We start from the raw sequence: 27,590 nt of genomic DNA, 5'->3' as shown, positions 1-27,590 counted from the left end.
TGGCTGATGATCCTACTATGCTGCCTCCCTTGTAATCGAAGTACGGCTTGGTGTGAATTTCACCAAGCATCAGCACTACAGTCTTTTCGTGCGGCTCCATGCACTTCACCCTTTCTTTGATGTAGGAAAGAAAGTGGGCTTGGTTTTGTTCCTGCATTGGATCGCCTCCATACTTGGAGCAAACGCGGCGCAGTGTTGAAGGATGGAGGTAACGTCAACATCGACGCCGACCTCGCAAAGTTATAAGCGTGCGGGGAAATGGAGTGCAGGATGCTAGAAAACACTAAAGTTTCAGCACTGTATCGACGAATGGGGTCAGCGAGTGTGAGAGCAATCTGCTCGTTTAGAAGACGAAACAAGGCACTTTGCTCTTTGGTTGTATCGTTGTCTTCAGACAGTTCATTGAGCAAGGAGCCGATCTGCTGCAGCACTCGTTTTTGACGCACTTGTAGCTTCTGGCGTCTCCGTAATGTGATTTTTTAGCTGCTCGAGCATTAAGGACAACGTACGGGTGTCACGCACTGCATCTGGCACTGAGCGTCCACAGGGTAATGAAATAAGCTTAATCATACCTGCTGACACTGAAACTGAGAGATCAGCAAACACTGTGACGGAAAACCTAACATGCGGTGCAGGATTATCCTCGATGCGGAGAAACATTACACAGCGATCATTGACGCTGACGGTCCAGAACTGACTATTGCAGACAGCAGAAAGTTTGCCCTTCAAGTCTTCAAGTGATGACACTGCATTTCTCTCCTCTTCTTCTCCTTTTGTGTCTATGGAGTTCTTGATTGCCTTGCTCAAGGCCTCGTCTTCCATTCGTGCTCTCTTAGAGGCTGGAGATTCGCGACGAGTACTGCTTGTGCTCAGGTACGCTGGACAGTTAGGGAAAATCGACGGTACGGCATCTGGCACTAGGTGCACCCTCTCGCTGTCAACTGTCACAGTTTTTCCCGACGCTGCATCGAAATGTGACAGCTTCGTGATGAGTTCACTCCCTTGGAAGTGAAGTTCGCAAACCTGCGCCACACGTGAAAACGACTGAATTATCATCGATACGTGGACACACTATTTTATGAAACATCTGTTATGATGCAGTTTGACACTGTCCTGAATATTTCTGCTCGTTTACACCGCATTGTCCTTCCGGAAGCGCAATAAAACTGCGAACGTTTTGACCACAAACCATACTTAATTGCTTCAAGAGTTACTAAGCGAGAACGCGAGTCATGCGATGCACAATGTAATGAAGTAAATATCGTCTGCTCACCTTGGAGTGTATGCTGGGTGTGAAATCCTTGCGCGGAATGGCTCTAATCCAGGATTGCCTCCGACCTTCATTCTTGGGGAAAGATAAAACCCGCACTTTGGGCCCATTGTCGTAATTCCCGCGGCATCCCGGAACACAACACCGTCCCATGTCGCACAAAGTGAGGCGTTTGCTTTTGCTCAAAGCCACAGGATTGTTGCACGCAACACTTTCGCAACTATTCTGCACACAGACACACAAGCACGATCGCACACAAACGCAAAGATAGTAAAATAAGACACTTCACCAAAAACGAAAAGAGCGCAAAAAGAATGTCAGCGCAGTGCGACGCAGCACTGAACCTAACCAGAGGAAGCAAGGACAGGCGGGTGGCAAACACGTTCCGACTTGTCAAAAATTTTTGACTCGCCCTGTCCCCCCGTCGCGAGAGCGCCTGCCGGCAACAGGAGAATCGGACAACTAGCGTGACGTAGGCAGTCTGGAGAGGAGGACATGAACAGGCCTTGTCAAGTCAAGGTGGTGTTGGCTGCACACGGCACTCTTTTTCACCCAAGCGCCCGCCGGCCAGCCGCGCCTTTGAACGCTGGCGTGCTTTTTAAGCACCGTTTACAGCTTCGGTAGTGAAAGTAATTCTCATAAACGGTTACCCAAGCGATTAGAATGCTGAGAAAAAATTCTGTGGATTTTTTTTCTTTTTTTAAGGCACTTAATTTCTAAATATTTCCCAGAAGAAAACATTCTTCTGCGGGTGTCATTTACGAAAACCGTCTCTGAAAGGAGATGTGATGTTTTGCGGCGTGTAATCAACTAAGTAGTGCTCCAGGCATAAGTTAATGCGTATTAAGCTTATCAGTGCAAGACATCTAACGGTTTGCTAGTGTTTATGGCGGCGTACAATAAATTAGTTGTAAGTGCTGTGCAAGACGATGTGTTTAGTTTCCTGATGTGAACGCAGGTGCATGCAGTGAGATGTGCGGCGCAGAAGTGATGGACTTAAAAAAACTTACAAAACTGACAGTTCAAAACACAACACAAAAAGCAAGCACAATTGTACAAAAGCAATATCACGCTATGAATGAATCGGTTTTAGTGCGGCTGAAAAATGATCAACACGGTACCAAGCATGAACTGCTTACGATTTCCAGACATGTAATGAAGCCGATGCTACGTGGTGCAAGGGCCAGCACATTATTTGGAGCCGAAACTCTCCAGTAAAAGGAAGTTCAACGCACGGAACGCAGTTTTCTTCAACGTTTATTGTCTCTCCTTCACCCTTTGTGGACGTTCTGAAGTTTTTTTTTTCTTGGTGCACTTTACCATTGAGCCCCTTCAGTTTTATGTTACAGTAAATTGAAAGCGGATTGAAATAAAAAAAAGTCTTTTCTGTTGTGAACAAAATTTATTTCGACATGAAAAGCGAAATCCTCACGTTAGATATTAACTACACAGTGGCTGTAAAATTTTAAAATTTATCCCAGGCAGTGGCTTGCTGCTTATGAAAGATATTTGTTTTAAAAGTATCACATAAAGGTCCTTTGCTTCGCAAGCAATGAAGCGTCTACACATCATTTAATGCTTGAAACAGCAACGCGCATGCCAATGCTTTTACTGGCACATTTGGAACTCTCAATAGAAGATCTTTTAGCCGCTTCACTTTTCACTAAAATTTCCATGCGCAGTTTGCCGAATATTTTAACAATGTCTTCAAGTAAGTTATGGCAAGAAGGAAAGCATGTCTGCGAAGTTACGCTTTGGGTAATGGCTTTTTGCACCTCCGACTCATGTACAGAATTACGGATTAGCCTTTCCTTATTAGTGCGGAAGTAGTTCTCTGCTATTTTTATCACTTCAATCACGCCTTGCGATGGAGTGGTCAAAGACTGCTGGTGCTTTGAAAAGTTTTTGAGCTCTATCAGCGTCGTAGAGCTGTCTCGTTCAATCAGAGAATTATAGCAATTCTCACACTGTACTCGCTTCACAAGTTTTGAAGCAACGTAGCCTGCTAGGTACGTTAATGACTGCTCTATTTCAGGGCTCAGGTCTAGAATATCATCGGGCGCTTGAATAGCATCCGTGTCGCTTCTTGCTTCACTTGTGTCGCGTAAATGTAATAGTAAATAACCTTCCTCCTCGTAGTAGCTTCCTGATTTGCTAGGCTTCAAAAATTGACCTAGTGTTGCGTTCCTTAAGCTACATTTAAACTCATATAGTCTCGGGATGGGGTTTTTGGCGCGTAATGTAGAGAAAAAGTTTTCAAGCCCATCCTGGCCTAACCTGCTCAGGAACACACAATGAAATTTGTACGTTGTGAGAAGGACGTCTTGTACTTCTAGTGCTGTTATTGTCGCTAGTATAATTCCCGATTGTACAGGCTTCCAGACAGCATTTTTTTCACGTCCAATTTGAATTTTAGAGAAGAGCTCGATTATCATTTCCAAAAATGCTACACTGGAGTCATACTCCTCTTGAACTGCGTGGCTAAAAGCTAGCTTTGTTGTCCGTGACGTGATCAGGCGAAACCACCTGAACACGGTTTCGATGCAGTAGTAAGAGCGTTTCTCGGAATTTTTCCTCTGTCTTGAAGCAAGCGCAAGCCTGAAGCTGTGTCATTATGGAAAATGGAAAAAGCTGGGCCTACCTTCATTTTATCGTAGTGGCTTGGATCAAGACAGGAAGCATTTAGGTGCGGGGCAAGTTCTATATCATCCGTTTCATCGTGCCTTACACGTACTTTAATGAACTCAAAATTCACGACATTAGTTGGCAAGTTATGTTTTTGCACAACTTCTTCGGGAAGGTAGATGAGGTGCCCTATAGTCAAATGATTTCTAAGATTTTTTAACAAGTGAGGTACATCGGCCATGAACCAAAGCTTTCTCTGCGCGTCACATGGATGACGACAGCTAGTCCGCGCCCTGCTGTGCTTTCCTGAAATAATTCCGAAAAGTTTCCAAAGTGCCTGATTCGAACTGCCCATATCAGACACCACGACATGAATGCTTAGTCCGATAGACTCGCATTGGGCAATCAAATCAACTAATTCACGTTTCAAGCTTGCAGCATGAATGGAGTTCCCAGTTAGATGATATCCTATTGTTTGCTTCCATCTAGTTGATAAACCACCTATCATGAATACCAAACCGTGTGTAGCTAAGCAATCATCAGGTAACGATCCATCGGATAACGGCAGTGTGGGTGCACCCACGACTTCGCGAACCGTATGATCATACACAAGACCTGACGCGATTTGCATTTCGTCAAGCATAATAACAGCATGGCGCTCCTCCGGCTTCATGAGATTGACCTGCAGAATACAAATCAACATTAATAACGGCTAAAGGTTGATACGCACTAGTAATGCTAAGATGGAAAAAAATATGGACAGAGAAAACGATGGGACAGTAAAAAGGCGGGAATAGCTACACCCATACTTAGAGAGCAATTCAGGAAAATGAGATCGTACTGTAGAAAAATCGACAAAAAGCTCTGTTAGCAAAAAATTCACAGTTACCTTCATCTTTAACGGTTCCAAAATATCAGTTAGAATTCCAGGTCGAAACTTCGCATGCTCGATGTGTCTGCAGTGTGCGCTCAGAAGGCAGTGGGTAACCATAATCTCGGAGCAGATTGTAGCCTCGCGTCCCGCATGCAAGCCGTAGTCTCAGCGACTTCACCAGAGTGTCAGCTTCCCACCGTGAACTATTACTGGACAACCGCTCCATTGAGGACATTTGATCATCATTGAAGAGGTGCTTGATTTTCTTCTGTAGCTGCTCCTTCTCCGCTTCGCACTTCAGGTATCTCCTTTTAGCAATTTGTAGTTTTCTGTTAGCATCCTTTTGGGCGCGTTCCAAATCTGATATGTGTTCCAGGAGTGCTTGCTGGGATGCTAAAAAAGAAAGCCGATTTCAAAAACTGAAATTTAAGTCCTACACTCACGAAAGTCTAAGAAACAACATTCAGGGTTTCTAATGAGGCGCGAAAGCTCTGCTTTCTTTGGCGTATATTAGTATAGTAGTAGAAGTCGCATGGCAGCACAATGTATTCTAAATTGCTGTATGTTACAAGCTACACTATAATGAACAAAAAGTAGCATTTACCATTCACTGAACTCTGCTCGTGGGGTGTGCATGGTACCTCTTGATGTACTTCGGATGGGGCTGTAAAAAAAAAAAACATAATGTTCTGAACATGTACTACGGGCTATATTGAAGTATGGGTACGAAGGCAGCAAAAAGCAGCATTTACCATTCACTGAACTCGGCTCGTGGGGCGTGTATGGTACCTCTTGATGTACTTCGGATGGGGCTGTACAAAAAAAAAATAAACATAATGTTCTGAACATGTACTACGGGCTATATTGAAGTATGAGTACGAAGGCAGCAAAAAGCAGCATTTACCATTCACTGAACTCGGCTCGTGGGGCGTGTATGGTACCTCTTGATGTACTTCGGATGGGGCTGTACAAAAAAAAAAATAAACATAATGTTCTGAACATGTACTACGGGCTATATTGAAGTATGAGTACGAAGGCAGCAAAAAGCAGCATTTACCATTCACTGAACTCGGCTCGTGGGGCGTGTATGGTACCTCTTGATGTACTTCGGATGGGGCTGTACAAAAAAAAAATAAACATAATGTTCTGAACATGTACTACGGGCTATATTGAAGTATGAGTACGAAGGCAGCAAAAAGCAGCATTTACCATTCACTGAACTCGGCTCGTGGGGCGTGTATGGTACCTCTTGATGTACTTCGGATGGGGCTGTACAAAAAAAAAATAAACAATGTTCTGAACATGTACTACGGGCTATATTGAAGTATGAGTACGAAGGCAGCCGCTTACAGCAGGATTCACTTGTAGCGGTGAACTTTACTGCTGACTCACTGAAGTCTGCGGAGACTGCTGCTGGGGTACCGAGTGCTGCATGAAAAATCACACTATCATCTGATACAAGAAAAATATTAAAACCTAACTCACCATTGGTTAAATCTGGTTCATGGCGCGCATTTGGTAGCTCAAGGCACTCTTTAGATGGGGCTGAGAGAGGTATGAAACTAATGTAGAAACTGACTATCGGAGCCAAATTCAGCAGGAAATAAAAAAAGATGCTTACAAAAGCGATCCCTCGAAGATGGAACAGGCCCTATTGCTGCGACACTGCATGCAGCGGGCAAGGATGTCCTGGCTGAAGGCGCTGCATGAAAGATCAGAGAGAGGTGGTTTATGAATAGTAAGGATTGCTAATACATTTCGCCAAACGTTATTTCCGCGCCACATCAGGTAGCAGCGAGAATTGAGAAGTAAAATTATTGCAGGAGTGTACGAAATTCAGACGCAATTAAAACGGGTACGACTTATAAAAGACTTCATTGGGATTTGTGGCGGGTATCGAGGCATGGAATGTAGCGGGCGGCAAAGCGGAGGTACAAGAGACTGCACGAAAAACCATTTCCTTCATATCACGCGCTCAAAAAAAATGAAAAATTGACGTTTACCATTGGTTAAATCAGGTTCATGGCGCGCCTCAGATAGCTCGGAGCTCCCTCCATCTGCTGCTAATGAACATTGGTTGTAAGAACGCATGACCACACACTAAATTCATGCGTCATCACAAAGAACATCGCTTACAGAGTTTTTCATTCGAAGAAGAGCCAGACTCTGCTCTGGAGACATTGCAGGAATCAGGCAAACCCGCACTGTTTACACTTGCTGCAGAAAAAAAAATAAGGCGATGAGCTACATCGCTAAGTGACAGAACTGATACAAATAAATGGACAAAGAAAGAAAAAACCAGCAATTATCACTCACTTCTGTTTTCCCGGGGGTCAATTCTTAGTCGGGGCGGTTTCCTTGGTTTTACAGCAGGTCTGTGCGAGAAAAGCTTCGGAACCGCATTTGGCTTCAGCTTCTTTTTCCCATATTTTTGCAATATGAGTGGTTCAAACTGATCGTCACTGAAATGTGCCTAGAATGAAAAGCGAAGATTAGGTCTCTCATGAAGGATGAATCAATTTCCGTCAAATGACGCGGCTAAAAATTTATATAGTTAAACAGCAATACCAACTATTTATTCGCATAACCATCCCTGTAATATTCCGAAAGGTACTGAGAGCCCATCGCAGCTAGAACTCCGTATTCGCGCCGAAATAAAAGCTGTTAAGAAATATCTAAGGGTAAGACGCGAGATGCCACGGCTGAACGAAAAATTACAAGAAACCAATAAAAATAACAATTTATGATGTATTTAATTTGAAATCAGTCATCGCAAACTGATTTCACGAAATGAAATAATTCAAAACGAAGATATATATAAAGCGATCTAAATAAATACGAATAAATGACACCTAATTAAGATGTTAAGCAGAAAATTGAAAGGATAATTAGGGGCTCGTTATTATACAACGAAAGGAGCGAGCAGTCTACGATTCCAAGGTGGACGCATGGGGATGTTTTGTTTGTAATGTTTATAGTAGTTTACATTGAGCTGAATCAGTCTTGTAATGATTTGATTGAGAAATTAAAGTAAAGCGGAAAGAAAGACAACGGGCCGATGGCGGGATGGCGCCATCGGCCCGTTGTTTTTTCTTCCGCTACATATTCTACATATTCTCAACTGTCCTCTAAAAGGGCAGTTCACTGTGACATCACGACATGACAAAGAGGTATGTATGCAGCATGGAGTGCCACTTGATACTGCTTTTCCTGAAGTGCACCACATGCAAACAAAAATGATAGTGAATGCAAGGCAGGTATGAACAAGCAACAGAGTGCACTAATTGCCTAAAGATGAGAAATGCTTGCTAATTGTCAAGAGGTTCTCTGTTGAGCAGCACCAGAGAAAATTTACTCACACATGCAGATTCTGAGTGGGGAATGAGGGGCCTGAAATATCTTATTTTTAAACTGTGGGGTTTATATTTGAGAGCGACACATGGGCTATGAGGGACACCATAATGGAGGTCTCTGGATTAATTTGCACCCCCTGGGGCTTTTTAACGTGCGCTGACTTTGCACAACATATTGGCATTCTTGTATTTTTCCTCCACTGAAATACAGCCGCCACGGCCAGGATCAAACCCTGGGGTAAGCAGTCTAAAGACGCCAGAGCCACTGAGGTGCCATAGCGGGATGAGTTCTCCATTCCTAGGAGGAAAATTTCGGGAAGAAAGAATGACAAGAAAGGAATTACTTGAGGCCTGTAGTGTACCCTTACTGGTGCTGCTTGACATGGGATATCAGTTCCCTTGTTATGACCATGCGGGCTTCAAGAAAATTAGCAAATGGCACTCCTCTTCCCTGCTGTGTTTTGAGCTTGCTATGCTGAAGAACTTTGTCAAAGCAGCCCAGCAACTACCTCACAAAATAATCCTCACCTGAAATCTGCCATCTTCAGTTGGCAGGGTCTACAAACAGCCAGCACATTCAGGTGCTACTTTCTGCATTAAATATTTTCCCTCATCAAGTCTGCAAAAAACAAACACAAGCAAGGCAAGCACACAACTTGTGAAAAAGCTACATTTTCTCTAGTCAAGGACAAGTGAGCACCTGTCCCTATGACCAGTGTGGTTCAGCCTAAAATTTGGATGGCTAGTCTGGTGTAAAAATTTAGTTCTCTATAAAAAAGTTTTGCAGCCCATTCTGCTCTGCACACAAAGATACAGCAAGCTTCCTGCAATGCAAGCATGGCAAGGACTATGTATTGCTGGACTGTATCAACAATGCTTAGGATTAGAATGCCTCCTTATAGTTAGTGGAGGTGCTGGCTTCCCTCAACCTGAACCCGCAGCTCTGCAGCTGTACATTGCCCCAGATGTTAGCATGGCTCAAGTCAGCAACCTGCAAGCCCGTAGCATTAAATGGAGTTGTACTCAGGATCATTGATATTGCCACTTGAATGACAAGGTAGGCTCACTATAATTCAGGGCACCAGGGTTCTTCCGTTACCTGACTGCACTTTATACAAACAGCCCGCTTTGGCCTGCTACATTAGAATTTTATAAGTTCCACCCAAATACTGTCTGGCATTGCACAAACCTTTTGCTTAAATAGTTTTTACTAAGTGAGAATGAAACATACAGTTAGGAAAGAGTTAGGCAAATACTTCAGTACATTACCAGCAATGCATTCATATGCACTTAGGCTAAGTCTTTACTGTAAGCTTGCCTATGCCACAGCAACTGGTCCATCAAAACAACAATATGGCATTTGCTGCACTTTCCTTGGAAATTGTTCAGTGCAGTCATGCTGCGAAAATAAAATTCAGACTCTTCGAGATTAGCCATACACATCACTGGTGCTCCCTCAGTAACGGCATCTCTGGTGTCCGAGTCATCATCGGCAGCTTGTGAGCATGTCTCATGGACATTTTCAGCCAGTCTTTTTTAAATCTTAGTTCCCTTTGTGCTGTCCAAATCATCAACAGCTTGCGAGCTGAAAACAGTGATGAAACATGCTAACACTTCATTTGCTGCACTTTCCTTGGAAAGTGTTCAGTGCAGTCATGCTGCGAAAATAAAATTCAGACTCTTTGAGAACAGCCATACACATCACTGGTGCTCCCTCAGTAACGGCATCTCTGGTGTCTGAGTCATCATCGGCAGCTTGTGAGCATGTCTCATGGACATTTTCAGCCAGCTTTTTTTTTAAATCTTAGTTCCCTTTGTGCTGTCCAAATCGTCAACAGCTTGTGAGCATGTTTCATCGCTGTTTTGAGCTAGCACATCTGCTGTCCTGTGCTTTTTGACCTTAATGGCATGTTATACCTGGGCAGAAGTATTGCAACAATGTGTATTGTGAAAGTTCTGGTTAACAGAAAAGTGACAGCTGAGTTTAATTTGCACATGCTTCCTTAGACTGCATATATACGCAACCAAAAGACTGTTTTCTCACTTCAACATATTCTAGAATTTAACTGGGCTTGCATTGAGAGCTTGCTATTTACTTTATGTCAGCTCCACCTGTGGCACTGTTGGAGATGCCTCTCATGCTCTTCAACACACACACCATCCAAGCCACTGCCACACCGCTGTACACTATGTTACACATCTATGTACACTCCATGCACACACTTACCAGCAGCACACGTGACAAGGTTGGAGGTGCCTCTCGCGCTCTAACGCACACACCATCCAAGCCACCGCCACGTGGCTGCACACCATACCACACATCTATGTACACTCCATGCACAGACTTACCAGCAGCACACGTGACAAGGTTGGAGGTGCCTCTCTCTCACACACCATCCAAGCCACCGCCACGTGGCTGCACACCATACCACACATCTATGTACACTCCATGCACACATACTTACCAGCAGCACACGTGACAAGGTTGGAGGTGCCTCTCGCGCTCTAACGCGCACACCATCCAAGCCACCGCCACGTGGCTGCACACCATACCACACATCTATGTACACTCCATGCACACACTTACCAGCAGCACACGTGACAAGGTTGGAGGTGCCTCTCTCTCGCACACCATCCAAGCCACCGCCACGTGGCTGCACACCATACCACACATCTATGTACACTCCATGCACACATACCAGCAGCACACGTGACAAGGTTGGAGGTGCCTCTCGCGCTCTAACGCACACACCATCCAAGCCACTGCCACATGGCTGCACACCATACCACATCTATGTACAAGTGCAGGCAGTACAAAAAGGAACATGTGGTCAAGAACAGTTATTCCAATTTATCAATTCAGTGAGCACTGCTGTTCCGCTTTTCATGGAAGACAACTGAAAAGCATGACATACTTGTTTTTTTAAGACATGTTGGGTAAAGCACTGGCTCGCTTTGGGGCATGCTTGCGTGTTCCCTTTCATAATGGTTGCGAGATGCCTCTTATGTTATAACAGATGCACTATCTATGACTTCCCTTATTTATGCTTGCTATTTACTGTTTTCAGTCAATGCACTCCATGAACATTTTGCTACACAGGGATAAAGTGCACATTTCTCAGCTTTGGACAAAGTTCAATCCGCAAGGAAGCATTATTTTACTTTTTTACTTTACAGTAATTGTGGTCATTTCCGGTATGAATAATCAAGACTTCTTCATCCAGTCCATGAGAGAGAAGCTGCCGTTTTACTGTTTCCTGCTGCAGCATTGTGGGAGGACGGCCCAATGCAGGCTTGATTTTGCCATATTTCAGTGCTCCATACCGCGGCTGCTTTTCAACGTTCTTATTTGCAGGCACCAGCCGTGTTTTTTTTTTTTCTGTTGGCTGCTTTGCGGTTGCAAGGCTATGCTTTGCAGCAAACTTTGTCAGGTCTTCGTCTATCATCTTTTGCTCCTCGGCAGTTTTCTCTGGAAGCTGGTTAATCAGCATTTGGAAGGTAGACCCAGCTTTCAATTTCAGCACATTAGTTCTTTCTGGTGATATTTTTAGTGTGGAGCCTTGCTGAGTGCTCTGCATAATATGTTGAGCACTGGCCATTAAGGAGCCTGCATCATCGATAGCATAGTCTTGGATGCCATCTTTGGAAGGACAATTGGAACAGGTGGCCTGGCTGCTCTGCAACTTGCGCGACTGCAGCTCCATTAAAGCAACAGCATGCATGTGCTTGCACATGTGCGCATGCATTGCATGGTCAACACATGTGCATGTGAACATGTTGTGGCAAGCCTCACACTGCTTGCAATGAAGCTCACAGCCACTGCATGATTTTCTAGTCCTTTGCACTGTGTGCTTGAAGTTCACCATGCTTTGTGACTTTACATGCCACTGGCCATCTCCCACTCTCTCAGTACTGGTCTTACAAAGCTCAATCCCCACTTTATGCCTCCCAAATAGGGCAGATTTGCGGTGGTCTGCTCCTCCTTTCATAAGTGCAATAGCCCTGTTGTAAAGCTTGTCAGACGTCAAATAAAAAAGTACTTTGATTAATTTATCCAGTCGCCCATTTATCTTGCCACCAAAGTGAGAGTACTTCAGTGTCTTGTGCATTGACTCCAAGTGATTATTTGTTGTTAATCCAATGTACTGCCGATAGCAGTAAGCCCACTGACATGCCCTCTTTGCGTATGTTTTTTCAAAATATCTGATGAAGCCATCCAGCTCTTCCAGCTCCTTTGGAGCAAGGCGATTAAGCTGCTGCTCTTTGGAATAAACTGCTAAGAAACGCAGGGAGCAACTGTTGAAACTCTGTCTCATCTGTGCACTTTATCACAGTGTGTAGCATGTCCCTTATTTTATCCCTGCAGTCCTTGTTTGTGACCGTATTCAGGCGCGCGCCCCAGTTGTGCAGCACGTGCCAGCTGCAAAGCAGTCGACTCTTCAGGGTACCCATCACCTGCTCCCATGCATTGCCATAAACAGGGGCATCATCAGACATAAATGCCTGACACTGTACTGTGTTTGTTTTTTCTTTGATGGCCTCGAAAAACCTCACCATGGTGCCCATGTTCACCCTTTTTGAAATCACATAGGCACACGGGATACCAGATCCGTCTTCAGAAATTGTGAGCAGGGTTGTCAGTTGAAATTTGTACTTATTTGTGCCATGGGTGGAGTCAATGCACAGTTTCTCTGTCCCCAATTTAGAAAGTAACTCTCGTTGTGGGAATGTCATTGACGCTAGCTCAAAGTCACCATCATGACTGTTGGGGTCACCCTTCTTCATGTAATACAACAGTGGTGACTCGTTTTCCGCCCTCATTTCTTCGACCCATAAGTCAACACTTTTAAAATCGTCTGGTTCTCTCTGCTCTTCTTTGCCAATCCTAAACTTATCTGCAATGTTGCGGAGGTCCTTAGTGGTCACAAGTTGCATCCGTGGGCTTGATCCACTTGTGCCTGCTCGGATGTTGTGCACAACGGTTTTTGCGGGCACTCCTTCTGCTAACCGACCTGAAAATTGTACAGAAAAAAAAAACTGTTAGCATGTCTGGTACATTTGCTTACTGCCATGTAATAAAGTGACAGATACTTCTTGTCAGATTCCTTTGTCTTCAGCCTTGTTCCTTTTTTACAGATGACACAAATTACATCATAACTTTAATTTCACTTTTGTGGCACTGCACAGCACACGACAAAATGCTTGTTTCACAGCCAGATGGTATTCATTTTATGTGCTTGAGTGTTTAAACATGCATAGAATGCAAAACAGGAAAGTTATATACAGCCTGGTATAAATGCAGGATATAAAAGCTCTGAAAATGTGGACAAGAAAAGAACAAGGACATCTGGTTCTCATTCAGTCCCGTTTCATTCTACATATTCAGAAAGTGCACCAATTGACCTGACTGCACCTTTAAAGGAGTAGACAAACCAAATTTCTGAATGCGTTCTTTGTTTCTTTGGACTGGAGCACAATACTGTGCATGAGGCGCAATGTAAAATCCTGAATAATTTCTAAGTGAATATTTTTCTCAAGCTGTTTCAGCTTCAGCAACCGAATGACTGCTGCTAAGTAAGAGTCTATTTAAGGGTGTGCAAGTTATGCATAAACTGCAATATAATCTGCTTGTTCTTTTTTTTGTGATTTGAACTCTTGTCCAGGCTTGTGTTTAGTGGTTTTTGAGGAATGGAAATGGCACTGTGGGCACCTGAACGTGCCATGAGGGAAGGCAGGAACGTGGGAGTGAACGAAGCAATGGAAAGCCGTAGTGGAGGGCTCCGCAATAATTCCAACCATCTTGGAATCTTTGGACACTGACAATGTGCAGCACATGGGCACCTCTTGCATTTCGCCTCCATCGAAACGCAGCTGTTGCGGCGTTCGAACCCGGGTATTCCGGCTCAGTAGCATTCAAACCACTGAACCACTTCAGCGGGTTAGGCTTGCATAACAAATGCTGCGAATTAAAACGACGAAAGCAGTGACCATCAAATCATCTGTGACGTCACAGCCACCATTCAGCTGTTGAAACTGTAACAGCATAAGAGAAAAACATTCAGTTATTGTCGCTTGTTGGCACAATTCACATGGTTGTCAATATCTTCTCATGTGCTGTGCATCGTTGCAAAGACTGAACATACAGCTAAAATTTGGTATCTCTACTGCTTTAATGCAGCCTGTTATAAGTACTCTAAACGGCTTATTAACATGGGTTCATGAAACAAAAATTTTCTGCACGTAGTACAAAATTTGGAGAGGATAGAAATGCAGTTATGGTCACGCAAAGTTAATACATGAAAAAACAAAACCTTTAACTGATACCATAATAACCTTTAACTATTTATGTGGCAACAGCGGACACTGGTGTCTCCCACCTGCACAACTTTACAATTTGTGTATAGCTTGTGAGATGGCCATTGCCACTCTAGGACCGGAAATTCCTCATATGAACACTGCACTGAACTATAAATGTATTATTTTTCTTTTGTGTCATGGTGAAAGCAATATCAGCAGTTAAACTTCGTGCTCATTTCTGACGAGTGATGTTTCCAGCTGGCATTTTTTGGAAGCGACACAATCTTGATCCGGGCTTCCAAGAACATTTTTGTTATATTCCGCATGTCAACAGGAATGTCGGGACCCTGTTTGTGAGTGGATTTCGTAACTGGATGCACACTACTCTGTTTTATGTTTGAAAGTGTGGGCATCAGTGAGGAATCATTACGATTAGCAATGACTCTGTTCCAGGCATACATTTTTAATGCAACGAAACTCTGCAGCGGCGTTAACCAGCAGTGATCCCAAAAATCCCAGATGATGTCTCTGTGACATCAAATAAAAATAAAATTTCGAAGGTGCAGGGAATTGAGCCCAGGACTTCCAGATTGCAAAGCGAGCGGGGAACCCACAGGCCACAAAACCATGTTGCGTCTGGGCGAGCAGAGGTGAACCAAGTTTATGCGTTACCTTACAAATGTATGCTAATGAGTAGGTGTGTAAATAGAAAGAGAAAAATTTGAAATGAAAAGGAACTGAAATAAAAATGCTTTCACACTCATGTAAGTAGTTTAAGCGCCCTTAGTAATTTTTCTTGGTATTGCATTCACCTAGTGACCTAACAGGTTTTCATTGTTCATAGTTAAGGGGGATCCGATAACTGAGGAGACCTTAGAACTGACGATTAAAAGCAAGGCACTGAATGATTTGGGCAGTGGTTTTCGAGCACCCTCCACTTTGGTTCTCACGGAGACATTAGATTGTGCAAAGCCAACACCAAAGGAAGCTGCAGGATCTCTAAATGCATGCTCAATCAGTTGGCGATGGTAGGGAAAATGACAATGGGATGGGCTGCTGTAAAGCTTACTGACATTCCTGCGAGCATTAGTAATGAAGTGACAACACAGTGAAATAGTCCGAATTAATGAAAGTTCACTGCAGACGAACCTGTCTTGTGAGAAAAAACATGCCCCTTATACAACCGTTAGCCTGGTAGCGTTGTTGCTCTTATCAGAACAAACTGCCTACGCTTTCGACAGGCGGCCAAAATGGGGGCTAGCATTTAATTTTTTATTTGGCTCTTGATGCTGCAATTGTGATTCAAGACGCATTTCATGGAGCTCAAGCCAAATTCTTGTGGCTGAAGTTTAATGTCAGCCGACTGAGAGACAAACCTAGGATAGTCAATGAAACCAGCAGAAAAAAATTGGCGGTGGTTTAGCTCTGGTGAAACCTGGTGTGACGCGATAGCTACAGCTGGCCGAGTGGAACTCGCTTAGTCGAATTGCAAAGTCAGTCTTTCGCCGCTCCGTTTTGCTGGGCGTTTCATCTTCACCTTCGTCCCACTTGACATGGCGCATGCGCACAAATGTTGCAGCTCGGTTTCGCCTGCTCTGCACCATGTGGCTGGTCACGTGACGAACCACGTGGCCATGTTGCGGTGGCCATGGTCATGTGCCACCACCACGCTAAAGGCTCGAAATGCTACCGTAATGTAGCTATCGCTACAAAAGAAAACAGACACTGCAGTGGTTCAGTTCTAGACGGCATTCCTAATCATGTTCAATTTGAAAGACTGGACCACTTCCACAAAGCATCTCTAAACTAAACAGCATGAAGTTCGTACGCATAATGCGCCTGCAATGTGCCATTGTGGATCAATTGTTTTTCACCCTTCCATGCGACCAAGCAAGCTCAAGTGTATTGCACTATAGTCAGATACAGCTCAAGAACAAAGTGGCGCATGGCCCTCAAAGAAGACCCTCCATTCAATGGTATCAGCTGATTTTCATGACCCAGCAGTTAAGCCGCAACTAATCCCCGTTCATATGCCACCATCCTGCAATGCTACTCCTTAGGATTAACGTGACATCATAAGAATTGGTCGACACCACTGCCTAGAAGGCTTCCTTTGAGGGGCATTGGTCACTTGGTTCTTAAGTTGTATCCTACTATAACTTATTCTGCCCCCTCATTTTGTGGGACATACCTTTTCCCACTTTACAATAGGTGTTTTCATGTGTCGTACCACCTCTTTTGTGCCATGAGTGCATTGCAGGAGAATGAAAATTCATTGTAATGATCACTCTTCAGTTCAATGAACAAATTATTTCCCTAAATTTCTAGTAATGCACTTTTGTCTCACACCATATGAAGGGTTGATAGAGTGTAGCCTCTAAATGTTTTTACATTCTGGTACAGTGAACACTGCATGCACAAACGCTTTGTACAAGAGGAGTGGCTAACCTGCAAGCACTCTGGCCTCATCCTGGGACAGCCTCTGGTGGCAGACTTCATTGAAGTGTCCGTAGTGTTTCTTTTGAAACACTACATATACTTTGCTGTCTTTCTCCGTAACCTCTAGAGTTGCAAAGCAATGCTTGCCAATTCTGCAGCTTCCTTACCCCTTTTTCTGCCTTTGGCGCTGTTCTATAGGAAGCTGTTTGTGCGTGCCGGAACGGTGGCAATGCAGGTAGCGTTTGAAAACGCTTGATGCGCTTTCTTTCCTTCCTGTTGAAGCTATGAAATGACAGCAAGTTCTGCTTTCTTCTCCATCTTTCCAGGTGCAAAATTCTGAAATGGAAAAATTATAAACATAACTAAGCACTCCACACAGTAGAAGTTAATTATTGGTGCAAGAGCACTATTTTGATGCGTAAGCACCCGAGCAAGATTTTGTGAAGTATGTGGGTCTGTGCCAAGAGCATAGCAACGGCAACATAGCAACCACAGTGTCATAGCAGCATTACAGCATAGTTATGACGTGATCAAAGTCCATGACTAAAAAAGTAAAAAAAAAACAGGCCTGAACATACATGTGCTTCATTTTGATAAAAATGTACACAATGACAGTGCATGAAAAACGGCATAAGGCAACATTAGAAAGCCAACAGTGAAGTAACAAGACAAGGCAACGTTCATGCAATTCTGCTTTTGCATGTTTATAGAATTTTGGCAAAAATTCTCTTTTTTTGTGCATCACACCACTTTCATTTTTTTGAAAGGCAATTGCAAAGTGAAGTTTGCTCTTTTTACATAGACTAATGAAAAATGCAAGCACTATGGATTGGGAACACGGGCAATACTCCCGCGCTACTACTGGCGCTCTGCTTGTGCCAAGTGCACATGACAATCACGGATTTAGTTGACCATTTTTTGCCTTTTGCCAGTAGTGCAGAACTGCGTTTCCCAGCTTATTTTTACTATTAAAAAATTGATCAGTCATTCACTTACGGGTTTTTCATGCTACTGGTGCATGAGCAACAATTTCTGGAGAATATTGTTTAATATACTAGGTTAACTGATTACACGAACTGTTACATAGTCTACCTCTGCAAAGCTCATTCCTGCATGGCAACCTTTTACGTGGCCCTGTCCTTGGACCACAAATTCAGGGCAGCTTTGTTGACTTCCAGAGGCTAGAATAACACTGGGCATTCCTCCTGCACACTTCTGTGTGTTGCAACTGCGATGGCTACAGCACTGCCAAGCCAGTGCATGCCGCGACAATGTCGTGTGTCCTGTATGTGTGTACCTCTGTCACATTGCGGTTGTGATGGAGATATGAAGTGCAGTTCGGTCAAGACATCGCAGGTGCAACAGAGCATAAGCAAGGCCTGTAGCACCGAGTCTTGCTGCTAGGATAGGCTGCACGAGCAGTTTTTTTTCCTGCAGTGGCTAATTTAAATATGAAAGAGAGCCCCTTATGGAGGACCTAGGATACCAAAAAAAATATGCAAACACACTTAAGCGAGAATGCGCAATCATTGAGTCACGGCTGCGTAGCATGACTAAGCAAACTTTGTACAACCTCTGTACACATTGCATTACTTAAGTGCTGAGTCATGCTATGCTTCATAACCATTATGAGTCGCGGCTAGGACTACGCATACTTTGTAAATTTCATTACGTCGCTTGTATGATGATTATCGATTTTTATGGCGCAAAGGCATCTATGGCCAAGGAGCGCCATGACACAAGGTATTTTTGACTTTTCAGGGTGGGGTCAAAGACCCCGTTTCCAAGCAGTTCACCCCAGATAAGGCGAGCACCAGGCCAGGGGAAAACTTGTACCCATTGTATCACCGGTGAGGGCCCGGCGGCACTGGGGATCGAGCCCCGCACCTCCCGCATGCGAGGCGGATGCTCAACCACTTAGCCACCGCGGCGGTCATTACGTCGCTTGTAAAGTGCCGAGTCATGATACATTGCAGAATGACTGACTACAATCATGACTTCCATAGGTCATAGTACGCTGCGTTTCAAATTTGACTCGCGAAGTTTTTATGCGCAAAACCACGTGCACGTTTCCCCGGGTGAGTGTAAGCCCGTAAATAAAAATAAAAAACGAACGGGCTTTGTATTAACACACTTCAAAAGCGCGCACTCGAAAGGTCAGTAAACTACAACTTTAAAACAGTAATCGAAGCTATAACGAGCGTCCGACTGCCTCCCGCTCTGCCCCTTTGTTGTCGTGACCACTGCGTGCATGCATGCAATAGCATCGACTTCGTTTCTTACCTGTATTAGAGTCGAAGATTAGATTCTCCACTTCTTCCTCGAAGTTGTGTTCGTCCACATGGTGCCGCCGCAGGTCACGAAGAATGACAAAATGCTTCGGACACATGTCGCATGAGAACGACCGTACCTTCATCGTCAGCGCTTCCTCGTCTTTTACATGCTGCAAAGCTTCTTCCCCGTGAACGTTCTTTACGTGTTTTCTTAAATTACTAGTGTTGGAGAACGCCTTGTCGCAAAACTTGCACCACTTCCGTTCGGAATTTTTGCCGGTGGTCGCTGAAGCAGCACCAGCGCTCACGTCCGTCTGCATGCTTGAGGCGAAAGGAAATGGCGGGAGAGAGAGAGATGCACCTTGGGATATGGGCACCTATCGTACCAAGGAACGCGGCGCAAGCAAGGATTTTCGCAAAGAGTTGAAATTCTCCCTATCGGTTGAAGCACAATGCTCCCCAAAAGTCCCCACAGAGTGACGTAGCGCAGAGCAGTGACGTCTGTTTTCAGTTGGCCAATCGCAACGAGGATCATCTTCCTCTGAATAGCCGCTCCGCGGAGATCTGAATCCGAGTAGGTGGCGAGGAGGTGAGGTGATGCGGCGGCGGCAAAGTACAAAGCGTGGCGGTACTTTCTCTTTATCGAGGGACTTTAGACGGGAGAGAGCGCGGGCGCCGATGAGCACGCACGACATCGTTCGGTGCACGAACTGCACTCACGGGGAGCTGGCTGCAGGGTTGCTGTTGGGAATTTTTCAAAAAGAGCCAGAACTGAGGCTTAAAGTAGCCAAAAGTAGCCACGCCACCTGGTCTTGGCGCCAAATTTGTAGCCAAGTAGAAAAGTACCATTATTATAAGCAACTTTTATTAATGAACAATAAATAATATCATTTTGAATCAACACAAGAACACAGAGTAAATAAAGAGCAAGGAAATTTGGTTCTCTTGCTTGGCCTTCAAGCATCAGGTACGTTGCAAATAAATAAAAGTTCAGTCCGCGTAGTTTCTCTAGAGTAGATAGTGTTCATGCCGGAGTAATTTTGGCACATTCTATTCAACAACTCAGCAGGAACGTCAAACGATGATGCTGTTTTTTCTTGAAGTCGTAGCCCAAATTTGATTCGCAGAATCGCCATGAGCAAGTCCAGCTTCATTTTGTTACGGATCTCTGTTTTCGTCAAGTTCACGCAAGAGAACACGCGCTCTGCATCAGCGTTAGAAATTGGAAAGGTCAAAATTTTCAGTGCTCCTTGCGCCAGGTGTTGAAAAGGGCATTCGCCGCAAGGGTCCTTGTACGATGCCGCTGCGTGCCAGAAAGTCAAACATGATGCGCGATCAAGTGCACCGCTAACACTCTGCAGCTGGCGTATTTCAGACTCCAGTTCGATTGAGGAACATTAAAAAAAATGCAGCGGTAGCTTCATTATGCATTCACGGCTCTTAGCACTTTCTATGCCATCGGGATTTATGGCACACAGTCTTCGAAGTGCAGAGGAGGCATTTGGAAGTCGCTGCTGCAGTCCCATCGCCATTTGCCTCAGGAATTGGAAACAGCGCTCCCTCACGGCCCGTTGGTCTTCAATAGGGATTAGTGAAATCTTCTCTCTGAAGATGTCACCTAGGTCCGCTACCTCTGGTTGCAGGAAAATCGACTTCATTTTTGCCAGGTCTAGCGACAGCATACTTGCCGTTGTGTTGTGCCTCAAAACTGATGGATTCAAAATCCGCCTAAGAATTTCCAAATACAAATTTTCTAGCTCTTGGAAGACAACCAGTGGGTCAGTTGTGTTTGTTTGGAACATTTTGTTCACTCGCCTAACGTTACGGAGAACTGAGGCAAGAAACACGAGGTAAACATAATTTTTTCTGTCTCGATACATCTCTCGTAAAATGCGCACGTTGTAGCTGCGATCTTCTGCTTTCTCAAAAAACTCTTCGAGAGACTGGTACTGCGCCAAAATTCTTTCTATAGAGTCTGCAATAGCAAGCCATCTCGTCTGCGAAAGCGACAGAATCTTAGGCGGTGGATTTGCACTTTCATCTTCCACTGTCATACTGGCATACAGTCTCTTATAAGCATCTTGCCGGCAGCTGCTGTGTGCAAAGTAGTTGTAGGTTTCTCGCACTAAGTGCTCAACCGCAGAAGGAATCGCCTCCATCGACTTGGATGCCACAAGGTCCAGGCTGTGGCAAGAGCATTTGATCAGAATCAAGTCTTTGTTGTCCTCACTAAGACGACTGAACAGAGAATTGTGTTTGCCGCACATGGCATTTGCACCATCGGTGCAGAGTCCGAGACAGTTCTTGATCGATAGGCCGTGCTTGTCCAACGTCTTCAATACCGTGTCATGAAGCGTTTCTGCCGTTCCATCAGACAGCTCTACGAGATCAAGAAGGGTGGTTGCAATCCTGTTTTCTTCTAAACTCAGAAACCGCACAACCATGCAAAGTTGCTTTGTCGTGGATACATCGGTTGATTCATCCACCATTAGAGAATAGCTGGAGCCGTTCAGTTGTTTGTCCATGTTTTCCGTGAAGTACGGGAAGAGAACATTCGTAATTATAGCCGTGCACTTCGTTCTGTGCAGATCAAAATCATTGAATTCGGAATGCAGAATCTCACCAAGTTCGTCGACAGCATTTATGGAAGTGTGCACTCCAGTGTACAAGGCGATCCTTAACTCTCGGCGAGCCTTTTCATAGTACGTTCGACTCGAAGACGCTAGAAGCTGCGGCAGTTTTTGTTGCGAACTTGGGATTACTGCGCACTCGCGGTGCTTTTTGGTTTCTGCGTGCTTCAACAGATCACTGTAGTGGGGTCGAATGTTGCAATTGCAGTACTTGCAGTGAGCAGTCGTTCCGCCGTCACGTGACGAAATCCACCCTGTAACGCATGGTAATATGCATATTAGATACTAAGCCGCATGCGACTAAACGCCTAAAGAATAGTTTCCGTTTTGCTTACCGCTCAGTTTCTTGTCCTTTCTCCATTCTTCTCGAAACGTGCGCTTTGCTCTTGCGTCTTTTCCCATGGTAGACGCCGGTGTCGGCAAGCCGAAGGCACAAAAACAGAAGCTTTGTCGCCTTGGGGTACACAAGTGTTATTTCACCTGTACTGCTCGTTCCTCTCTGGTGTCATGCCGTGCACACGGCTGCACCTAAACGCATGGTTTCGGATGCATGACCCTAACGGAGAAAGTACTCTAGATTAGTGTTATTTTCTCCAGATGGAGCACAGCGTCCTTGCGGCCTTTGCTTCGCCGTGCGCTAGAATTAGCGTTACTTTCTCCAGATGGCGCGCAACGTCCTCACGGGCTTTGCTTCGACGTGCGCCCATCACCCAGAGTCCGTGCGTCTGCGCACCCGCGTCTGCTAGTTGGTCTCTATGTGCGCACCGCCGGCGGAGAGAATATATGCGTACAGGACGCGCGCGCTATGGCGCGCGCGCGTCAAGGCAACCGGAACAGCCATGAGGAGAGCAAAGCTTTAAAAATAATTGTTCTTCTTTGTTCTTGCTTGCTATTCTATATGCAATTGCAAAAAAAAATGGCTAGTGAATGCGCCAAAATAGAAGTTCAAAGTAGCCAGAAAGTAGCCAAGGAGCCAACGTGAAATTTTCATCGCCAGACGGGGTCGAAAAGTAGCCAATTTGGCGCAAAGTAGCCACCAACGGCAACCCTGGCTGGCTGCGCTCTGCCAGCGAGGCCAACAGAGCGGCAGCGACGGGATTGGCCACCGAGGCGGCGCGGACGTCGCGGAGCACGACGCGGCGCAGCCAATGAGGGACGGGCGGCGGATGGTACGGTGAATGCTGGAAATCGCCAGTTTTGAGCGGCGGCCGCGGCTACACGGGAACAGGCGACGGCGGAAGGGAGTGGATGGGCCCAGGGTTATGACCAGGGGGACAGCTGTGCACTCTGGCACCCTCAGTGCGCACAGGCGCGCGCACCTAACCTGGGGACCACTCCAATGCGGCCGAAACCGCGACGCCACGGCCGCCGCCCAGACGCGCCCACACACACACATGCACCGTTCGACTCCGCGGTGCAGAAATTAACCGCCGCGCACAAAGTCCCGCTGTAATAGCTACAGGCGGGGACGCAGGTCACACTCACTGATGAATCGCAGTAGGTGGCGGAGCGCGGCAGTCTGGCTGATGGGAGGCGCTGCCGGGAAGAGTACCTCGCTCAGCGCACTGCAGGGCAGGCCCAGGTCCCTGTAGCCCTGTTGCAGCGCTATGCGCTCGCGGGAGGATGCCGGGCACACGCACAGGATGTGCTCAAGCGTGTCTGCGCTCCCGCACTGCGCGCACAGGGCCGCCGGGGGATCTCGGTGGCGGCGGAGGCGATCGTGCGTCCAGCCCGAGCCGGTGCGCAGCCGAAGGAGCAGCACGTAGTCGGCCCTGGCAAACCGCGTGGTGTCGATGGTCGTCATTGCGGTCGCCGAGGCCACGCGAAGGTCTGGATGCAGCCGCGTCACGAAACGACGCAGTGCCAGCCTCGCGCTGTCGTACGGAGTGACGATGCGCGAGAGTGGGACTGTTGGGTGCAGCGCTGCGCGGGCCAGCTCGTCCGCCGCCTCATTGCCATCCACGCCAATGTGGGAGGGGATCCACTGCATAGAAATATTGCATCCACGAACCCCGAGCAGGTGCAGTTTGAGTGCTGCTATGCGCAGCAGGCGCGAACCTCTCTCGGGGCTGTGGTGTGCCTACAGGGATGCCCGCGAATCCGTCCGGATGGCTGCCCGTGTGACGGCCGGGTTCGCCGCCAGCTCGTCTGCCGCGAGGGAGATGGCCGCGAGTCCCGCCGTCAGTGACGAGGCCGGGGTGTTGAGGCGCAACTGACGCACCGCAGGCAGCGAGGGGGCGATGCACGCCGCTCCCGCGGCGTCCTCCCTCACAGACCCGTCTGTGTAGACAATGGTGTGGCCGGCGAACTCCTGATGGACCTTTGATGCAACCTCCTGGCGCAGGGCGCAATGCGGGGTGCTGCGCTTGGACCGGACGCCCGGCAGCACTGCGTCTATTCGGGGCGGCCGGTACTGGTGCGGCGGCGGAAAGCGGGGGGGGGGGGGGGGCGGCGGCGGGCCCAGGAGCTTGTAGAGTTGGTTGACAGCTGCCCCCATGTGGCTGTGTGTCTGCGCCTTGAGATGCGCGAGCAGGTCGCCACACGTGCCGGATCGCTGCATGCACTCGATGTGATTCAGCGCGGTGAGCATGGCTCGCAGCGAGACCGGCCACGAGCGCGTCTCTGCGTACGTAGCCGCCGTTGGGGAGTTCCTCGGCAGGCCGTAGAACTGCCGGATGGCTCCGCGGTGCACTTTGTCCACAGCATTCCACTGCGCCCTGGAGAGGCCAACGAGGGGGAGCGCATACAAGGCCTTGGCCGTCGCCACCGCCTCGTATATGCGAAGGCAGAAAGCGGGAGAGCAGCCGCTGCCTTTGGCGAGAAACCGCCGTGCCAGGGAGGCAATGATGGCTGACTGGCTGCGAAGCTCCTTGACAGCGGGTCTCCACGTCAGCCTCGCGTCGATCGGGAGCCCCAGGTAGCGCACGGACTTGCGCCACGGGAGCGGGGTGCCATCCAGGTGGAGCGGGGGCGTCCAGCGCCGTGCCGCCGAGGTTGGATGCACCATGAGTGCCTCGCTCTTTTGCGGTGACAGGGCGAGTCCGATGCTGCGCAGGTGGACGTTGATCGCGTCGAGTGTCTGCTGCACTTGGCTGCGCACCGAGCGGCCGCGGCGGGTGGGCGTCCGTGCGAACACCGCGATGTCGTCCGCGTACACAGCGACGCGCACTCGCTTCCGCGCACGAGGTGGGATGCACTGTGGGAGTTGCGCAAGCACGAGGTTAAATAAAAACGGGCTCAACACACTGCCCTGCGGCCGAGTGTCGGGAGCTGGTGGTCTGCCCCACGCACACACACAGGTAGCGGTCCCGCAGGAAGGCCTGCAGAAATTGGAGCAGGTGTCCGCCGATGCCCAGGGCATCGAGGGCGTCGAGGATGGCCCAGTGGGGCAGGCAGTCGAAGGCGCTCTTGATGTCCAGCAAAACCAGGAATGCTGCCTCTCCGAGGGCGCGGGCCTGTTCAAGTGTGGCCACCACGTCAGAGAGGCATTCCATTCCGTTCCAAAAACCTTTATTTCCACCAGAGAAGAGGCTCCCCTACTCCCCATCTCTGGCACGCAGGCCTAGGGGTGGGGGCCGGGAGCCTCGCATCTAAAGGCAGGCATAGAGTTCTTGGTCTCTTGCGGCCTCCAGTGCCAGGTGAATGACTTTTTTCTGCACGGCGGGGTCCGCGCTTTGCAGAAGGCTTTCCCAGGCTTCCTTGCTATTTATTCCGTCTTTAATCCCTGGGGAGTGTGTACATTCCCAAATGATGTGATCTAGGGTCCCCCTATTCTCACATTTTTTGCATTTTTCCTCTATTTCCTTATCCCTAAATACGTGTGACGCCCACACCGGGTTTATGAAGTTCCCAGCTTGTAGTCTACACCATGTTGTAGCTTCTTTATTCCCTAGTGTTTTGTCCGGCGGAGGGAAAATCCTCCTTTGACTTCTATAGCTCTCTATTATTTCTGCATAGCTGATCAGTCTCTCATCCAGGTCCTTGCAGTCGGGCGGCTCTCCCCTGGCTCGGAAGTAGAGGTCTCGAGCCAGGGTGTTTGCCGCCTCGTTTCCAGGGATGGATGCGTGAGCTGGTACCCACACGATGCGTACGTCCCTCCCAATTTCCTTCTTTTTTAGAATTTGTGCTGCTTCTAAGGCAATCCTCCCTCTGCCATAATTGTAGACTGCAGTTTTGCTGTCACTAGCTATAATTTTGGCCTGCGTTCCTACGCATGCGAGCGCTATTGCGACTTCTTCCGCCGTTTCCGGGTTGCGGCTTCGAATGGATGCTGCTATCTCAGGTTCCCCCTTTCCGTTGACCACTGAGGCCACGGCTGCTCCTAGCTTCCCACTTGCTGCATCTGTGTATGCCACTGCTTTCTTATCTAGACTGTCCAGTCCTCTGGCCATGGCTTCTGCCCGCTTTTCCCTTCTTTCCTTGTTGAATTCTGGGTGCATATTTTTGGGCAATGGGTCTACTCTGATCTTTTCCCTAGCACATTTTGGAATGTCTTGTTTCTTTTGCATCCCCCTGTCGGTTTGCCTGTCGACCGCTTCTAGTATAGCTCTGCCGGTGCTCGTCCTGCTGAGCCTATCTAGCTGCGCTGATCTTACCGCTTCAGCTATCTCACTCCAGTTGTTGTGAAGCCCCATATTTAGTAGCGTTTCGTTTGAGGTGCTTATTGGCAAGCCCAGCACCTTCTTATAGCTTTTCTTGATTATGGCATCAAGCTGCCTTTTTTCTGTTGCCCCTATCTTGAGGAAGGGGGTCGCGTAGCTGATCCTACTTAGTATATATGCCTGTACTAGTTTCATTAGGCTCTTCTCTTTGAGGCCTCTACCTCTAAGCGATATCCTTCTGAAAATTCCCGTGACTTGCGTCCAAACTTGTCCAATCTTTTTAGGGTTTCATCATTGTAGCCGTTACTTTGTATGAATAGGCCCAGAATCCTGATCATATCTACCTTAGGCACCAGCTTTCCTTCCACAGTGATTTTAAAGTCCTCACCCTGCTTGAGCCTGTTTCTTTTTGGGTTGTATACCAGAAGCTCAGATTTCTCTCGTGAACATGCCAGTCCTCTTTGTGCTGCATACTCTACCACAGTGTCTGCTGCCTTCTGGAGTTTCCTTTCTATTTGCCCGTCGTCTCCTTTGTTTATCCAGACATTGATGTCGTCTGCATACATACTGAACTTTAGACCCTCTATTCCTTGAAGTAATTTATTTAGGTAACCCTCTCATTGCTATGTTGAAGAGGAGTGGGGATAGTACCGACCCTTGGGGGGTGCCCCTGCTGCCCAGTTCTATGTTCCCTGATTCTATGTCCTGATATTTGATCCTCGCTGTACTCCCAGTTAGGAAGTCCTTGACATAGTTATATGTTCTCGGACCTACCTCTAGACTATGTAGTTCCTCTAGTATAGCCTCGTGTTTGACGTTATCGAACGCCTTTTTGAGGTCGAGACCTAGGATTACTTTTGCATCTTTGGATTGGGATTCGATTATGTCGTGCTGCAGCCTCAGCATCACGTCTTGCGTACTCAGCCCCGGGCGGAAGCCAATCATCTCGCTTGGCCAGAGCTCGTTGTCTTCCATGTATCTGGTTAGCCTTGTCTGAATTACGTGTTCCATTAGCTTCCCTACGCAAGATGTGAGGGATATGGGTCTTAAGTTTTCGAGCTTCGGCGCTTTTCCCGGCTTTGGAATGAGTATGATGTTCGCCTCTTTCCATGGCGTGGGAAGCTTTCTGGTTTCCCACACCTTCTGCATATATGCAGTAATTGCTGTTATCGAGCCATCATCTAGGTTCCTCAGGGTTTTGTTGGTGATGCCGTCTGGGCCCGGGGCC

At 47.1% G+C, this 27,590-nt stretch overlaps 1 protein-coding gene and 1 long non-coding RNA gene across 7 annotated transcripts in view; one reads left to right on the top strand and one right to left on the bottom strand.

The window, feature by feature from the left end:
• The window catches only part of LOC144132733 (uncharacterized), a 125,962-nt gene that overhangs the window by 36,527 nt on the left and 61,845 nt on the right, over window positions 1-27,590 (top strand). The window contains exon 2 of one of the 3 annotated variants that reach the window (XM_077665345.1): window positions 18,620-18,708. The exons of the other annotated variants lie outside the window; for them this stretch is intronic. The gene's annotated coding sequence lies outside the window, so the exon portion shown is untranslated. The remainder of the gene's footprint in view (window positions 1-18,619; window positions 18,709-27,590) is intronic. 3 annotated transcript variants of the gene reach the window in all.
• On the bottom strand, window positions 2,420-8,440 carry LOC144132735 (uncharacterized). 4 transcript variants are annotated; one of them, XR_013314924.1, is made up of 7 exons: window positions 6,906-8,440; window positions 6,391-6,471; window positions 6,255-6,314; window positions 6,120-6,197; window positions 5,674-5,733; window positions 5,522-5,581; window positions 2,420-5,433 (listed from the first exon to the last, which is right to left on the bottom strand). It is a non-coding gene; the product is annotated as an uncharacterized LOC144132735 (long non-coding RNA). The 4 variants fall into 4 exon arrangements; XR_013314923.1 differs by lacking the exon at window positions 6,906-8,440 and having other exon boundaries at window positions 6,391-6,602; XR_013314925.1 differs by lacking the exons at window positions 2,420-5,433; window positions 5,522-5,581; window positions 5,674-5,733; window positions 6,906-8,440 and adding exons at window positions 5,771-5,886; window positions 5,979-6,038 and having other exon boundaries at window positions 6,391-6,602.

This window comes from Amblyomma americanum, chromosome 5 (assembly GCF_052857255.1).
Source record: "Amblyomma americanum isolate KBUSLIRL-KWMA chromosome 5, ASM5285725v1, whole genome shotgun sequence".
Lineage (NCBI taxonomy): Eukaryota > Metazoa > Arthropoda > Arachnida > Ixodida > Ixodidae > Amblyomma > Amblyomma americanum.
The sequence above is the reverse complement of the archived record's forward strand: the minus strand, read 5'-3'. Positions and strand labels throughout refer to the sequence as shown.